The sequence below is a fragment of the Triticum aestivum genome, chromosome 2D, assembly GCF_018294505.1.
Source record: "Triticum aestivum cultivar Chinese Spring chromosome 2D, IWGSC CS RefSeq v2.1, whole genome shotgun sequence".
NCBI lineage: Eukaryota > Viridiplantae > Streptophyta > Magnoliopsida > Poales > Poaceae > Triticum > Triticum aestivum.
In genome coordinates, this window is record NC_057799.1 from 415,964,533 (window position 1) to 415,976,903 (window position 12,371).

A 12,371-nucleotide genomic window follows, 5' to 3' on the forward strand; every position below is an offset into this window, starting at 1 on the left:
GGGAAAGATTCGAGAAGCGCAGAAGGATGATAAAGAGATTGCCGAGATAAAAGAGAGAATGAGCAAAGGAAAGGCCAAAGTTTTTCGTGAGGATGAGCACGACACCTTATGGTTCGAGGACCGCATTTATGTGCCCAATAATGCGGAGATCAGGAAGTTGATACTTCAGGAGGCTCACGACTCGCCATACTCGATACACCCCGGAAACACCAAGATGTATTTGGATTTGAAGGAGCGTTTCTGGTGGACTGGTATGAAGAAGGATATTGCTGAGTATGTAGCCATATGTGATGTATGTCACAGAGTAAAGGCAGAACATCAGAAGCCAGCAGGATTACTGTAGCCTATGCCGATACCCGAATGGAAATGGGATAAACTTGGCATGGATTTCATCACCGGATTGCCCAGGACTCGATCAGGATATGATTCTATCTGGGTAGTAGTTGATCGCTTGACCAAAGTGGCTCACTTTATTCCAGTGAAAACCACGTATACCAGTGCGAAGTTGGCCAAGATATATATGACCAGGATCGTATGTCTGCATGGAGTTCCGAGGACCATCGTATCAGATAGAGGAACACAGTTTACTTCAAAGTTTTGGCATCAGCTGCACCAGACTTTGGGTACAAGGCTAGAGTTCAGTACAACATTTCATCCGCAGACAGATGGCCAGACAGAGAGAGTCAACCAGATTCTGGAGGATATGTTGAGAGCTTGTGCGCTAGATTATGGATCTAGTTGGGATGAAAATTTGCCCTACGCGGAGTTCTCATACAACAATAGCTACCAGGCCAGTTTGAAGATGGCACCGTTCGAATCCCTATATGTACGAAGGTGCAGAACATCGTTGATGTGGGATGAAGCGGGAGACCGACAGTTGTTTGGACCAGATTTGATAAAAGAGTCTGAAGAGAAGGTTAAGTTGATTCGAGACAGACTGAAGGTAGCTCAGTCCAGGCAGAAGAGTTATGCAGATTCGAAACGCAAGGAGGTAGCCTATGAAATCGGAGACAGAGCATATCTTCGTGTATCACCACTCCGAGTAGTGAAACATTTTGGAGTTAAGGGAAAGTTAGCCCTGAGATTTGTAGGACCATACCGAGTTTTGGAGCGTATGTGAGAGGTTGCCTACAAGTTGGAGTTACCCGAAGGATTATTAGGAGTTCATGATGTGTTTCACGTCTCCCAGTTAAAGAAGTGTCATGCTGAGATGGCCGATATACCTCTGAGAGATACAGTGCCCCTGGAAGCGATTCAGTTGGACTGTGATCTGACCTATGAGGGGAAACCCGTCAAGATTCTTGAGCTTGCCAGCCGAGTTACTCGCAGCAAGGTCATCAAGTTTTGCAAGGTTCAGTGGAGCCACCATACCGAGGATGAAGCCACCTGGGAACGAGAGGATGATCTTCGCAAAGACCACCCACACCTATTTTCTAGCCACCCGAATCTCGAGGGCGAGATTCATCTTAAGGGGGGTAGGTTTGTAACATCCCAAATTTTCAATTTGGAATGTTATACATAGGTCATTCATGCATCTCATATTTTGTTGCATTTCGTTTCGCGATCCTCGAAATTCTAAACAACTCAAGGACCCTCAGAGAGAGTTGGGGATTTCACCGTTTTCATATTTGAATTTTATCAAATATCAAAATGAGGATCATTTGTTTTAATTATTTTTCTCTCCAAAAATATTTCATATTAAAATATATGAGAGGAGATAATATGACTTCTCCAAAATAAATGAAATATTGGAGGGAAAATATTAAAATCAAATATTTGGTGTTATTCGGATTTTATTGCAATTTTATTTGAATTAGGAAAAATACGCGTTTTTCAAAATTACATTGTAGACCCAAATAAATGTTCACCTTGTCCGGCGTATTTTTAGAGGATGGGAAAATTTATTTCAGGATTTTTGGAGTCTGTTTAGTATTTCTTTTTTTTTCTGCACGTCGGAATATTAAAAAAAACAACCGACCTAGCCGGGCCGTACCAGACAAGGACTCGCCCAGCCGGTCTTTAAAGCCCGAGGCCGCGACCCCGAGCCCACCAGCCCGGCCACCCCGCCGAACCCTAGCGACGCGCCGCCCGAGCCCGCCGCCGCCGCGTCTCGCCGCTGCCACGCGCCGCCGCCGCCCACCGCCGCCGCTCGCCCGCGCCGCCGTCGGAGCCGCCGCCCCGCCGCCTAAGGTAGCCGCCGCCGCCGGTTTATGCGAGAAAACCGTCCGGTTTTTCTTTCGGTTCGTTCGTTTTTTTAAACCCTATATGTGTTTTCTTAATAGATCGGTGCGGTTTTTTTATCGAGCTATTTAGCGAACGCCTGTTCGTATGTTCGTTTTAACGAACGGTTTTCGTCCGTTAGTCACAGACAGCGAACGTTCGTTCGTTAGCCTGTTCGTCAGTTTTTCTTTTTCTCGAGTTTTTCGCGATTATTTTTTATCGTGATTTCTGATCCGATTTTCGTTTTAGTTTATCTTTTTGCTCGTTTAACAGAATCAGGCGATTCAAGCACCTAGATCTTCGTCTCGAAGCCCTCTTTCTGTTTAACCAACTTGAACAAGATTTTGGTACTGTAAAATTTGACTTTAGTCTAGATTAGTAACCGGATCTTGTTTCTTTCGCAGTTTGAGTTTCGTTGCTCCATTTGATTTGATTCTTTTTGCAAACCGGAGTTCTTAAGTTGAACTTTCTGGTTAGATCTTCTTATTTGAGTTTTACCCATGCAACTTTGCTTGATTGCTTATGTATGCTATTGTTTGTTTGCGATAGAATTCCCGGAGTGCGAAGCGTGCTACTACGAGTCTCTAGGTTTTGCGGATCGTCAGCAAGGCAAGTAACACATTGATCATACTCCTTTCATACCCAGTTTTTATGCATTAGTTCCAATCCTCAAACACTGCATGATTAGTATGTGATTAACTTGTGGGTATTGGGAAGTAGCCGATGAGGCAGAACCTATTACCTGTTTTATTATCAAACCCCGGGAGTTACTTTTACGTTATGCTTATATCGCCATGCTATGCTCGTAGACGTGGATTGGGTTGAGTGTATCCATGACAGATGTGAGTTGTTAATTAATGGTTCAACTTAAGGTGGCAACTTTAATACACATCTGGGTGGATTGCTTGTTTGGGCACCTGGGGAATCCAGTGTTGTCCTAGGAGATCCCGGGGATATACCGTGTGATCCTCCTACGGTCCGCACCCAGGCTCAAAGGGATCATGAGATTATTCATGCTAGAAACTTCCGTGTGCAGCCACAAGCTATTCTGGGCTCTAGCATAGTTGAGTATGTTGCATGACCTCTTCTAGTGGTAGGCTAGCAGATGTAGAGGGATGTAGGTTGGTACTGCTACCCGGGGTTAGAGTTAATACTTCGGAAAGACTGTGTCTCGATCATCCATTTCTCAAACACCATGTAGTACGAGAAATCCATCGGAGGAGATCGAGTCTTGTGGGGAAAAGTGCGCAAACCTCTGCAGAGTGTACAAACTAATCATGGTTAGCCGTGTCCCCGGCTATGGACATCTTGAGTATCTAGTACTTGGATTATCCTATTGTATCTCATCACTCTAATTTAATTTGTTTGTTAATGATTACTTTAATTGGGATTGAGTTGGAGGAACCTTCTCAATGATGTTTCAACTACCATGATAGTTAAATAAAATCTATTCCTTTGTTGTAGGAAAAAATTGGCTTTTCGCAAAACCTTATAACCATATAGCCTCCACCAGCCATATATGCATGTAGTGATAGCATTTATCTGTTCATTACACTACTGTGTTACATTGCCAGCATATTCCATGTGCTGACCCGTTTTCGGGCTACAACGTATTATGTTGCAGACTTTTTAGACGAGGAGTAAGGTTCGCTAGGCCGTTGTCTTGCACTCAGCTATGCCGTTGGAGTTGATGGACTCACTTTATCTTCCAAGCCTTCCGCTATTATCGTGTTAGATGGCCTTAAGCCATATTCATTGTAATAAGTTCTCTTTTGAGACATTCGATGTAATAAGTGTGTGATTGGTACTCTGTTATAAATCCTTCGAGTACTGTGTGTGTCAGCATTACCGATCCAGGGATGACACTGAAGCACAGAGACTTGACCGTTTGAGGTCGGGTCGCTACAAGAACCAAATAATATTCATAGATAATCAAGTTTATAAATCCACAATTCATCGGATATCGGCAAACACACTACAAAAGAATATTACATCGAATAGATCTCCAAGAACATCGAGGAGAACTTTGTATTGAGAATCAAAGAGAGAGAAGAAGCCATCTAGCTAATAACTATGGACCCGAAGGTCTGTGGTAAACTACTCACGCTTCATCGGAGAGGCTAAGGTGTTGATGTAGAAGCCCTCCGTGATCGATTCCCCCTCCGGTAGATCGCCGGAAAAGGCCCCAAGATGGGATCTCACGGGTACAGAAGGTTGCGGCGGTGGAAAAGTGGTTTCGTGGCTCCCCCTGATGTTTTTAGGGTATAAGAGTATATATAGGCGAAAGAAGTACGTCGGTGGAGCTCCGTGGGGCCCATGAGGGTGGGGGCGCGCCTACCCCCTGGGCGCCCCCTCCTGCCTCGTGGCCGCCTCGCGGAGTTCCAGACTTCAACTCCAAGTCTTCTGGATTGTGTTTGTTCCAAGAAAGATCATCGCGAAGGTTTCATTCCGTTTGGTATTCCTTTTCTACAAAACACTGAAATAGGCAAAAAAAAATAGAAACTGGCACCGAGCCTTCGGTTAATAGGTTAGTCCAAAAAATAATATAAAAGAGCATATTAAAGCCCATTAAACATCCAAAACAGATAATATAATAGCATGGAACAATAAAAAATTATAGATACGTTGGAGACGTATCAGGAGGCTTATTGGACTTCGGAAAACTTTGTTCGGTTTCCCTTCTTTATTAATGAGATGAGGCAAAACTTTTGCCTCCGTTTAAAAAAAATGTTTTACTTTTGTGATATTTGTTGCAGTTTGCGCAGGCTGGGAGTGGATTACACTAAACTTAATTTACATGGCAGTAATATGAAGGCATTTGTTGTTGGAGGCCAACTGCACGAGCAGGAATGCAAGGTAATTAAGTTTTCTAGGTCTTCAAATACATCAATAGTTTAATCAGTTAAGTATATTCTCAAGGTTATTGTTAGTGTAACTTATGCCCAGGTTTAGTGAGGGATTAAATTGAACACCAATTTGTTGCGTGGTCAGTCAAATCCGTGGTGGGCTGGCGGCTCTCGGCAACAGGACCATCACAAGAGCCAATTACTAACACATCATGTTTTCAATCGGAACATTGGTGTTGTTTTTCAAATTCTTTTCTAATGAAACTATAAGCTAATTTGCTGTTGTACTAAGATTTGAGGTTCAGAGGCCACAAAAGACTATAAGGGAGCAGAGAAAACAATGAAACATCCGACAGTGCAAGGTGCACGATGGTTCTACAAGGTCAACATGAGACTATATTCCACCTGCAAAAAAAACACATGAGACTATACTCATGAAACGCCTTCATCAGCGGGCAAACATCTACATGCAGCTTCTTCTTCTCTTTAGAAGTTAGAGTAGTAGATATTTGATCATTTGTATTAAGTTCATTAGCTACTCATTTTTTGTTCCGAATGATTTACGAACACAATACACGTTCCTCCTAGAATCGTATACGCCTTCAGAAGAGGGGTTGGCCAAATTGCGGGCTGTGCCAGCTATGCAAGAGGGAGCCTAAATTTGCATCACACATCCTTTTCCAATGCGGCTACTCACTCAGAGTATGGGCGGCTGTAAAGACGGGGTTTGATGTGTTGGGGAACGCAGTATTTCAAAAAATTTACCTACGATCACGCAAGATCTTTCTAGGAGATGCATAGCAACGAGACGGGAGAGTGTGTCCACGTACCCTGGTAGACCGAAAGCGGAAGCGTTAAGTAACACGGTTGATGTAGTCGAACGTCTTCACGATCCAACCGATCCAAGTACCGAACATACGGCACCTCCGTGTTCAGCACACGTTCAGCACGATGACGTCTCACGAGCTCTTGATCAAGTTAAGGACGAGGGAGAGTTCCGTCAGCACGAAGGCGTGGCGACGGTGATGATGATGTTACCGGCGTAGGGCTTCGCCTAAGCACTACGACAATATGACCGAGGTGTTAAACTATGGAGGGGGGCACCGCACACGGCTAAGAGATTGTCTGTTGCGATTTGGGGTGCCCCTGCCCCGGTATATAAAGGAGGGAGGAGGAGGTCGGCGGCCAGGGAGGAGGCGCGCCAGGGGGGAGTCCTACTAGGACTCCAAGCCTAGTAGGAATCGCCCCGCCCCCCTTTTCCTAATCCAAGAGGGGGAAGGAGGGAAGGAGAGGGAGAGAGGAAGGAAGGGGGGCCGCGCCCCCTCCCCCTAGTCCAATTCGGACTGCCCTTGGGGGGGCGCGCCACCTTGTGGCCTTCCCTCTCCTTCTCACTTATCGCCCATTAAGGCCCATAACTTCCTCGGGGAGTTCCGGTAACCCCTCGGTTCCCCGATAAATATCCGAAATGTCCCGAAACCATTCCGGTGTCCGAATAACCTCGTCCAATATATCAATCTTTACCTCTCGACCATTTCGAGACTCCTCGTCATGTCCGTGATCTCATCCAGGACTCCGAACAAAGTTCGGTCATCAAATCACATAACTCATAATACAAATCGTCATCGAACGTTAAGTGTGCGGACCCTACGGGTTCGAGAACTATGTAGACATGACCAAGACACATCTCTGGTCAATAACCAATAGCGGAACCTGGATGCTCATATTGGCTCCTACATATTCTACAAAGATCTTTATGGGTCAAACCGCATAACAACATACGTCATTCCCTTTGTCATCGGTATGTTACTTGCCCGAGATTTGATCGTCGGTATCATCATACCTAGTTCGATCTCGTTACCGGAAAGTCTCTTCACCCGTTCCGTAATGCATCATCCCGTAACTAACTCACTAGTCACATTGCTTGCAAGGCTTATAGTGATATGCATTACCGAGAGGGCCCAGAGATACCTCTCCGATACTCGGAGTGACAAATCCTAATCTCGATCTATGCCAACTCAACAAACACCATCGAAGACACCTATAGAGCATCTTTATAATCACCTAGTTACGTTGTGACGTTTGATAGCACACAAAGTGTTCTTCCGGTATTCGGGAGTTGCATAATCTCATAGTCAGGGGAATATGTATAAGTCATGAAGAAAGCAATAGCAATAAAACTAAACGATCATTATGCTAAGCTAACAGATGGGTCTTGTCCATCACATCATCCTCTAATGATGTGATCCCGTTCATCAAATGACAACACATGTCTATTGTCAGGAAACTTAACCATCTTTGATTAACGAGCAAGTCAAGTAGAGGCATACTAGGGACACTCTGTTTGTCTATGTATTCACACATGTACTAAGTTTCCGGTTAATACCATTCTAGCATGAATAATAAACATTTATCATGATATAAGGGAATATAAATAACAACTTTATTATTGCCTCTAGGGCATATTTCCTTTAGTCTCCCACTTGCACTCGAGTCAATAATCTAGATTACATAGTAATGATTCTAACACCCATGGAGTCTTGGTGCTGATCATGTTTTGCTCGTGGAAGAGGCTTAGTCAACGGGTCTGCAACATTCAGATCCGTATTTATCTTGCAAATCTCTATGTCTCCCTCCTTGACTTGATCGTGGATGGAATTGAAGCGTCTCTTGATGTGTTTGCTTCTCTTGTGAAATCTGAATTCCTTCACCAAGGCTATTGCTCTAGTATTGTCACAAAATATTTTCATTGGACCCGATGCACTAGGTATTACACCTAGATCGGATATGAACTCCTTCATCCAGACTCCTTCATTTGCTGCTTCCAAAGCAGCTATGTACTCCACTTCACACGTAGATCCCGCCACGACTCTCTGCTTGGAACTGCACCAACTGACTACTCCACCATTCAATATAAATACGTATCCGGTTTGTGACTTAGAGTCATCTGGATCAGTGTCAAAGCTTGCATCGACGTAACCATTTACGATGAGCTCTTTGTCACCTCCATAAACGAGAAACATATCCTTAGTCCTTTTCAGGTATTTTAGGATGTTCTTGACCGCTGTCTGGTGATCCACTCCTGGATTACTTTAGTACCTCCCTGCTAAACTTATAGCAAGGCACACATCAGGTCTGGTACACAGCATTGCATACATGATAGAACCTATGGCTGAGGCGTAGGGAATGACTTTCATTTTCTCTCTATCTTCTGCAGTGGTCTGGCATTGAGTCTGACTCAACTTCACGGCTCGTAACACAGGCAAGAACCATTTCTTTGACTGATCCATTTTGAACTTCTTCAAAACTTTATCAAGGTATGTGATTTGTGAAAGTCCAATTAAACGTCTTGATCTATCTCTATAGACCTTGGTGCCCAATATATAAGTAGCTTCACCGAGGTCTTTCATTGCAAAATTTCTTATTCAAGTATCCTTTTATGCTATCTAGAAATTATGTATTATTTCCAATCAACAATATTCATCCACATATAATATTAGAAATGCTATAGAGCTCCCACTCACTTTCTTGTAAATACAGGCTTCTCCAAAAGTCTGTATAAAACCATATGCTTTGATCACACTATCAAAGCATATATTCCAACTCCGAGAGGCTTGCACCAGTCCATAAATGGATCGCTGGAGCTTGCACACTTTGTTAGCACCTTTGGGATCGACAAAACCTTCTGGTTGCATCATATACAACTCTTCTTTAAGATATCCATTAAGGAATACAGTTTTGACATCCATTTGCCAAAGTTCATAATCATAAAATGCGGCAATTGCTAACATGATTCGGACAGACTTAAGCATCGCTACGGGTGAGAAGGTCTCATCGTAGTCAACTCCTTGAACTTGTCAAAAACCTTTCGCAACAAGTTGAGCTTTGTAGACAGTAACATTACCGTCAGCGTCAGTCTTCTTCTTGAAGATCCATTTATTCTCTATGGCTTGCCGATCATTGGGCAAGTCAACCAAAGTCCACACTTTGTTTTCATACATGGATCCCATCTCAGATTTCATGGCCTCAAGCCATTTCGCGGAATCTGGGCTCACCATCGCTTCCTCATAGTTCGTAGGTTCATCATGGTCAAGTAACATGACCTCCAGAACTGGATTACCATACCACTCTGGTGCGGATCGTACTCTGGTTGACCTACGAGGTTCGGTAGTAACTTGATCTGAAGTTTCATGATCATCATCATTAGCTTCCTCACTGATTGGTGTAGGAATCACTGGAACTGATTTCTGTGATGAACTACTTTCCAATTCGGGAGAAGGTACAGTTACCTCATCAAGTTCTACTTTCCTCCCACTTACTTCTTTCGAGAGAAACTCCTTCTCTAGAAAGGATCCATTCTTAGCAACGAATATCTTGCCTTCGGATCTATGATAGAAGTTGTACCCAATAGTCTCCTTTGGGTATCCTATGAAGAAACATTTCGCCGATTTGGGTTTGAGCTTATCAGGTTGAAGCTTTTTCACATAAGCAGTGCAACCCCAAACTTTAAGAAATGACAGCTTAGGTTTCTTGCTAAACCACAGTCCATATGGTGTCATCTCAACGGATTTAGATGATGCCCTATTTAACGTGAATGCAGCCGTCTCTAAAGCATAACCCCAAAACGATAGCAGTAAATCAGTAAGAGACATCATAGATCGCACCATATCTAATAAAGTACGATTACGATGTTCGGACACACCATTACGTTGTGGTGTTCCATGTGGCGTGAGTTGCGAAACTATTCCACATTGTTTCAAATGAAGACCAAACTCATAACTCAAATATTCACCTCCACGATCAGATCGTAGAAACTTTATTTTCTTGTTACGATGATTTTCCACTTCACTCTGAAATTCTTTGAACTTTTCAAATGTTTCAGACTTATGTTTCATCAAGTAGATATACCCATATCTACTCAAATCATCTGTGAAGGTCAGAAAATAAGGATACCCGCCGCGAGCCTCAACACTCATCGGACCGCATACATCAGTATGTATTATTTCCAATAAGTCAGTTGCTCGCTCCATTGTTCTGGAGAATGGAGTCTTAGTCATCTTGCCCATGAGGCATGGTTCGCAAGCATCAAGTGATTCATAATCAAATGATTCCAAAAGCCCATCAGCATGGAGTTTCTTCATGCACTTTACACCAATATGACCTAAACGGCAGTGCCACAAATAAGTTGCACTATCATTATTAACTTTGCATCTTTTGGCTTCAATATTATGAACATGTGTATCACTACAATCGAGATTCAACAAAAATAGACCACTCATCATGGGTGCATGACCATAAAAGATATTACTCATATAAATAGAACAACAATTATTCTCTTATTTAAATGAATAACCGTCTCGCATCAAACAAGATCCAGATATAATGTTCATGCTCAACGCTAGCACCAAATAACAATTATTCAGGTCTAAAACTAACCCCGAAGGTAGATGTAGAGGTAGCGTGCCGACTGCGATCACATCGACTTTGGAACCATTTCCCACGCGAATCGTCACCTCGTCCTTAGCCAATCTTTCTTTAATCCGTAGCCCCTTGCAAATATGAGCAACAGAACCGGTATCAAATACCCAGGCGCTACTACGAGCAATAGTAAGGTACACATCAAGAACATGTATATCAAATATACTTTTCACTTTACCATCCTTCTTATCCGCCAAATACTTCGGGCCGCTTCCAGTGACCAGTCCCTTTGCAGTAGAAGCACTCAGTCTTAGGCTTAGGTCCAGACTTGGGCTTCTTCACTTGAGAAGCAACTTGCTTGCCGTTCTTCTTGAAGTTCCCCTTCTTCCCTTTGCATATTATAGTTCATCACGAAGCCTTTATAGCTTGGTGGCAGTGATTGAAGAACTCTGTCAATGACACTATTATCAGGAAGATTAACTCCCAGCTGAGTCAAGTGGTTATGGTACCAGACATTCTGAGTATGTGTTCACTGACAGGACTATTCTCCTCCATTTTGCAGCTATAGAACTTGTTGGAGACTTCATATCTCTCAACTCGGGCATTTGCTTGAAATATTAACTTCAACTCCTCGAACATCTCATATGCTCCATGACGTTCAAAACGTCTTTGAAATCCTGATTCTAAGCTGTAAAGCATGGCACAATGAACTATCGAGTAGTCATCAGCTTTGCTCTGCCAGACGTTCATATCGTCTGCAGTTGCTCCTGCAGCGGGTCTTGCACCTAGCGGTGCTTCCAGGACGTAATTCTTCTGTGCAGCAATGAGGATAATCCTCAAGTTACGGACCCAGTCCGTGTAGTTGCTACCATCGCCTTTCAACTTAGCTTTCTCTAGGAACGCATTAAAATTCAAGGGAACGGTAGCACGGGCCATTGATCTACAACAACATAGACATGCAAATACTACCAGGTACTAAGTTCATGATAAATTAAAGTTCAATTGATCATATTACTTAAGCACTCCCACTTAGATAGACATCCCTCTAGTCATCTAAATGATCACGTGATCCATATCAACTAAACCATGTCCGATCATCACGTGAGATGGAGTAGTTTTCAATGGTGAACATCACTATGTTGAACATATCTATTATATGATTCACGTTCGACCTTTCGGTCTTAGTGTTCCGAGGCCATATTTGCATATTCTAGGCTCGTCAAGTTCACCCGAGTATTCTGCACGTGCAAAACTGGCTTGCACCCGTTGTATGTGAACATAGAGCTTATCACACCCGATCATCACGTGGTGTCTCGGCACGATGAACTGTAGCAATGGTGCATACTCAGGGAGAACACTTATACCTTGAAATTTAGTGAGGGATCATCTTATAATGCTACTGACGTAGTAAGCAAAATAAGATGCATAAAGGATAAACATCACATGCAATCAAAATATGTGACATGGTATGGCCATCATCATTTTGTGCCTTTGATCTCCATCTCCAAAGCACCGTCATGATCTCCATCGTCACCGGCTTGACACCTTGATCTCCATCGTAGCATCGTTGTCGACTCGCCAACTATTGCTTCTACGACTATCGCTACCGCTTAGTGATAAAGTAAACCAATTACATGGCGATTGCATTTCATACAATAAAGTGACAACCATAAGGCTCCTGCCAGTTGCCGATAACTTTTACAAAACATGATCATCTCATACAACAATTTATATCTCATCATGTCTTGACCATATCACATCACAACATGCCCTGCAAAAACAAGTTAGACGTCCTCTACTTTGTTGCTGCAAGTTTTACGTGGCTGCTACGGGCTTCTAGCAAGAACCGTTCTTACCTACGCATCAAAACCACAACGATTTTTTGTCAAG